Raw genomic sequence first — 6,147 nt, 5'->3', positions numbered from 1 at the left:
GAGGGTCTGTCCTAATTAGCTTTGAAGCTAAATTGTGTAGTTAAATGTTTCTGAAATCTCTTTTATAATTTTTGATTGTCGAGCATTGCAGGGTGGTACCAATAGGGCACGAAATTCAAGTAGATATTGATTGGACTGGCGATACCATTTTGCACTTCCAGTGACTGCAAAGGATGCAAGTCCAAATTCAGAGGTCATTTTCTATACAAGTATACACTATACCGCATTGGAATTTGTGCGAGTACAAGCTATATTATATTTTCCTGGGAGAAAGTGGAGCGCCCTGAGCAAATGCTTAGGCAGATGCCTCTTTCCTTTTAATCAATGGTTTAGAAACAGTTTAGTTCGATATGTGATCTATATATAAGGTTTTTCTTTGCAAGCTAAAGAGTTAATTAATACTCAATGCTAGGTTGTCCCAGGTGTTATTCATTGATTGATATGGTGGTGTTTACTTGACTATCCATATATCGGTATAAATTTTCAGGGTCATTTTTTCTTTGGATTTTTTTTGCTTTTGGTATAATCATAGGCATGAATACGCCTATGAGATTCATGTACATGATTATATGTTAATTATATAGGCTTCTTTCATCCATTTTGAAATAGCGAATTCTCAATACACAAGGCAACAAATTGGTAGTGTAAACAATTTTGGACTGAGTTTTACTTATGATGTATATAGGCATCAAAGCCGCCATCTGTAATCTACTGTTGATTTTGCTTTAATATTATTGTGATTTTGTGCTCATATCTATAAGCCACAATTTGGGTTTTAAGTGTGTTAATTAATACTCTTGCCTTATACTTTTGTTTAGATATATGCCATATCCCATATGCCAATTTCAAAATGCTAATGTGAGTTATAACCTATAGGTATATACTTGCATAATTTCACAAAAAATAATAATTGAAAACTAAACTATGATCGCATTCTCATCAATAAGTTTTGTTTTTCATTCAAGTGCAGAGCACGTGCATATTTGCTAGTGTATGTAATGGAGGATATCTCATTTTCATGTATCTATCTTTAATTATATTAATAAAATTATACTTTACTGATAAAAAAAAAATGCCTAAATCTATCTAACAAAACATAACGGTGTGGGCCCCAAAAGGCCTATCCGGCGGCTACAAATATTCTTCACAAAATATGACATGGCGAATCCAAGTGATTTAGGGGTTTGTGTAATTTTGTTAAACCAAATCAGTATCCATGTGATCTATCTAAAAATCACTCAAAAGTCAACAATTGCAACTGGACTTATAAACACTGGGCTAGCCTATAAACTGTTGGGCCTCCAAATTTGACATGGTACTGCATATAGGGCTGGCCCAATTAATGCTATTGAGTTTATGGATAATGACCAATTGGACTGGTAGAGGAGATAGCGCCAAAGACGCGTCGAGTTCATCAGTGCCGGCACAGGCATACCCTAGTAACATAAAAGGTGGAACAAACCCAATATAAAATAACCATCAAACTCATATCACTTAATCATCAATGCCCATAATAAAATAACTCAATGCGACAGATCAAATTACGGTGTTATAAGAAAAAAAAAACGTGGTGTTACAAACTGTCTTTCAATGACTGATGAAATTCCAAAGAGTCAGTAAATTTGCCACGGTAACCGAAAATGCAAGGATAACCTCTATCTCAGCATTTGGAGAAAGATAAAGTGTAACAGTTGTTTTGAATTTTGATAACAAGCAGTTAGTAGGTAGTTGTTGATCTGAAGGTTTTCCTAGACCTACTTTCCTGTACTTCATACGTTCTTAAATGATTAGACCTTAGTCACCAGAACGTAGAGCAGAAGCGGGAGCGTTAAAGCGCATGACTTGAAAAGCTCCACTATCTAGAGCATGGTGGGAGCACTCACATTACGTAATAAATTATATAATATTTGTGTATTACTAAATACTAATATACTTTAAAATAGTTGATTAATAATTGATTTTATGAATTAAATTTGTTAAATATGCTTTTTACCCATGAAAATTATGTGTTTTATAAAATAAATAACATTAATAAACAAAATAGTGTCAAGTCATTTCAATCCAAAAAAAGGTGCCTAAAAAAATGGAAAAAGGATCACCGGATCAAAAGTTTAAAAAGGTGCCTAAATTCAATTATGGGAGCGGTTTATGCCTAAAATTATGGGAGCGCGATCTAAGAAATTGGGAGCGCGGTTTTGGAAATTTAAGAGCGCAGTTTGATCGAGCTTTGGGCCTAAAATCGTGGGAGCGCAGATTTAGAGTGGGAACGGTACACCATACCCACGACTTGTGTGACTAAGAGTATCTTTAGGAGAGCTACCAAAAAAACACAAAACCAAAAAAACACCAAGCAACTTTAGGAGCAACATCAAATTTTCGACATCAAACTACGCAGTTTTGGATAAACAGCGTCATATAGCTCAAGCGGTTTTTCCAAAACCGTGCCACTAAAGCCCAACTGACAGGCCCAAGCCTATGCGGTTTTGAGAAAACAGCGCCATGTATCGCACATAAACTTTTTTTTTTTCCAATCTTTGGCGCGGTTTTTACAAAACCTATAAGCCCACGCGGTGTTGGCAAAACCGTGTGAGTGATTTGATACAGCACCAAATCTGGAACCAAATATTGTCCGATTTGGTGTTTAGTTTGGTATTTTTTTGGTGTTTTTATCAATATGTGACTCTCCTAGGTTGATATCACTTCTAAAGATGCTTTAAGAATTAGACGTGTCTTGCGTAGCATGATGATAAAAGATCCCCAAAAATGTCAATGTCATAAAAAAGCTACCGCATGGATACTAGATGTCAAGAATTTCAAATACTATTGATTCCACAGTGGTACTCTCACAGAGCAAAGAAACAGCACATTTTCTGTCCTTTTATTTACTAATTGACAGTCATAAACTCATAAAGAAATAACACTGCTTTAAGTTGTACGATGAACCCTGACATTCTTTTATCAGACCAAATTTGAGAATAGATGTCGGCCTGCGCTACCACGAGAATATCTTCATGGGGGATGTGGATTCGAGACCGTTGGACGTGTAATCCAATGGTCCAAAAATATCCTCGGGTAGACGAACTCATATATATCTGTCAGTCTGTTTGGCATTCCAGCACTTAATAATTGGATACTCCATCTCGAAATCTTTTATTCAAGCATTCAACTTAGACGAAATGATTGTAGCCATCCAAAAAGTGAATAGGTACCATTGAAAAGGAACACTAATTTCTCCAAATCATTATCTAACACGCTAATGATCTTAATTGTCGTTAGACGATGACTCGAGATTCCCAAGTCCCCTCACATCCCAGCTAATGATTTTGATTTTCAATAGAAGTTGCCTGGCTTCAGACACCTTGACAATCGATTCACGTCCTCTCCCATAAATTTATAAAATGTGCTTCCATATTGCATGTCCCAGACTGATCTGATCCCCCATTTTTTTTGCAATTGGAATAACCATCCACTTCATCCAATCTACAAACTCGTGATCATATCGGAACCTGTATAGACCTTCGGCAATGTCGTGAAATCCCTGTTGAATCTTCAAAGTGAATGACTGGTGTGCCTGTGTCACCACTCCTACGAAAGTTATGGTTCTCTAAGCAGTTGAATGCTCTCCACATTGAAACTCGCTGACCAGATTTTGATTTGCATCATTTGTATCTCTGACTAGAACCACAATCTGAGAGGAAAGCCTCTAGTTTCTTCTCTTTCTTGTGCTGCGTGCCTACATTATACAACCCATCCTCAGGCCATATACTGGGCCCCCATGACCTGTCAGAGTTGGACTAAGAACACTTTGCCATTGCCTGCTCCTCTTAGATTGACATCCACTATGGAGAGTGGGCGGTAAAATTTTGATACCATGTTCAGTGTCCCTCCGTAGGTTTGGTCCAATTACTGAATCTCTTGGCCTCTTCAAGTGTCTGGAACCACAGTTCATGGTCTGAAATTCTCCGCTACTATGAATGATCGTATTCTGGCCTAGTTTGGTATTTCGGTTTGTCTTTTTATATGTTGTAAATAATGGAGATCAAAATGGTACCTGTAAGTGACTGGAAACAATGGAGATCAAAAGAGTCAGCTTCGAGTAATTCGATACCGGAACAACCCACAGTCGGTGACAACTGTTGAGAAATAGCATGCATTGAATGCCATAAACTCGCTAATCTCAAGCTGTCATTCGTATCCATTCTACCCGCTGATCCATAATCCTAATGCATCATTTTCCACAGACATTAACAATCTTCAACATTCGGCTCAAATGAAAAGATTAAAAAAATTACCTTGTAGAAAATAAGTCCACCGGATTTGTTAATGATAAAAAGTCTGAATATTGCGGCAGCCATCGAAAACGCATTAAAAAAAAAGAAAAGAAAATTGGAGTGATGTAATAATATATGCCAGAACGGAATGTTGGAATTCCGACGGTTTATAAGAAATCGAAAATGTCAGTATGTATCGCTGAGGGGCATTACTGTAAATTACTGGAAAATCAATCCCTAAATCTTTAAATCGAAGATGATGGTGTCATGTCCCATGCCTGAAGTTGTCTCTAAAAATCATGCTGCGCAAATGGAGTTACAGAAGGGCAGTCTCTGGTAGTTTGGTCAGTCAATTTTACATATATTAGTTAATCTAGCCCTCAAGGCATCTTTGTTAGTCCGCTTCTAGCTTAATCCAGAAATTAGTTGAGGGAATTTTCAGAGTCGGTGAGAGTGGTGTTAGAAAATGAGAGCATAAAGATAATACTTTCCCGGTAAGGGTTTTATGTCAGAAAATTAATGAGAAAATTTCTCTTTAGGCTTTAAACTTCATTTTGAAGCTGAGAGTTCTCTTTTTTTTTTTTTTATTTATATGGTTCTCTTGTGTTTGAACTTCTCAAATATAGTACAATTGGTATCAAATTAATCCTTGAGAAAAATCGGTGTGCAATTGAAAGTTGAAAGTAATGTGAACACATGGGACTTGGATTTACACAAATTCATTGAGAAATGAATAAGTAATTTGTCTCCCAAATTCCCCACAAATGAAATAGTTGATAAATGAGTTTGAAAAACAGTCTCACTTGGAAAGAACACCATAGAGTTGTTAAGTTTATAAGGCTTAATTGTGGCTACTTGGATTAGGCCCCAAGGGGTACCACTAATTTTCCGTAGAGATAGAACGCACTCAAGCTCAACAAGAAATATACACGCACGGTGCTGCTGGTTGGGCTGGGCTTGGCTTGGCTAGGTGGTGTCTAGTGTATATTCTTTTTGGACAACCAATTTCTTAACAAGGCCCAATCCATTTGGGCATATAAGGCTTAACAGTTTCACTTGAAACAATAAAGAGAGAAAACATTTTTGAAATGGTGCAACGGTTTGAAACGTTGTATTATACCGAAAATGTGCGACCTTTCGAAAGATGCAACGGTTCAAAATGTTGTATTATGCCGAAAAGGTGCGTCATTTTGAAAAGTGTGATTGTTCGAAAAATCACTGTGTTGTTTTGAAAATGCACCACTCTCCTATAAATATCCAACGTTTTTACATGAAGAGACATCTTTTTCAACATCTTTTCGCCTCTCAGTTCTTAGCCAAAACACAATGTTGAGTTCGCTGATTCTGTGGAATTGAAGTGTTGCTTTTCATAGAAGGAAAAATTGGTTCTATCTTAGGAGACAATTTCCCATCCAACATTAAAGCACAGTGAGGGGGGAAATATGTCTTAAGGACATAGTGAATCTTCACTGAGCTTGGATTGAAATTTTTGTATTTGGTACATTTGAGAGAAAGGTTTGTACTGTTGTTGGTAATTGGTAAAGAGTGAGTATATTTGAGATGTGGTTCCTAACAACGAGTTGCATGGAGCCAAAGTATTCTCCAAAATTGATTTACAGTCGGGGTATCATCAAATTAGGGTGTATGAAACCGATATTTACAAGACGGCATTCAGGACACACCATGGACACTATGAATTTAGAGTTATGCCATTCGACTTAACAAATGCTCCAGCAACGTTTTAGGCCCCAATGAACGAGGTATTTCAGTCATACAGTACATGAGGAAATTTATACTTGTATTTTTTTTATAACATACTAACATATAGCCTAAATATGGGTGTTCATATGGGGCATTTATGGGACGCGCTACTTGT

The 6,147-nt window shown here is 36.9% G+C and overlaps 1 long non-coding RNA gene across 1 annotated transcript; it reads right to left on the bottom strand.

Annotated features, from left to right (window-relative positions):
- Positions 1 to 2,823: 2,823 nt before the first annotated feature.
- On the bottom strand, positions 2,824 to 4,925 carry LOC147516222 (uncharacterized). The gene is made up of 2 exons (XR_015210983.1): positions 4,293 to 4,925; positions 2,824 to 4,220 (listed from the first exon to the last, which is right to left on the bottom strand). It is a non-coding gene; the product is annotated as an uncharacterized LOC147516222 (long non-coding RNA).
- Positions 4,926 to 6,147: the final 1,222 nt, after the last annotated feature.

This window comes from Coptis chinensis, chromosome 2, assembly GCF_015680905.1.
Source record: "Coptis chinensis isolate HL-2020 chromosome 2, ASM1568090v1, whole genome shotgun sequence".
NCBI lineage: Eukaryota > Viridiplantae > Streptophyta > Magnoliopsida > Ranunculales > Ranunculaceae > Coptis > Coptis chinensis.
Note: the sequence above shows the minus strand (reverse complement) of the source record. Positions and strands in the feature narration are given on the sequence as shown.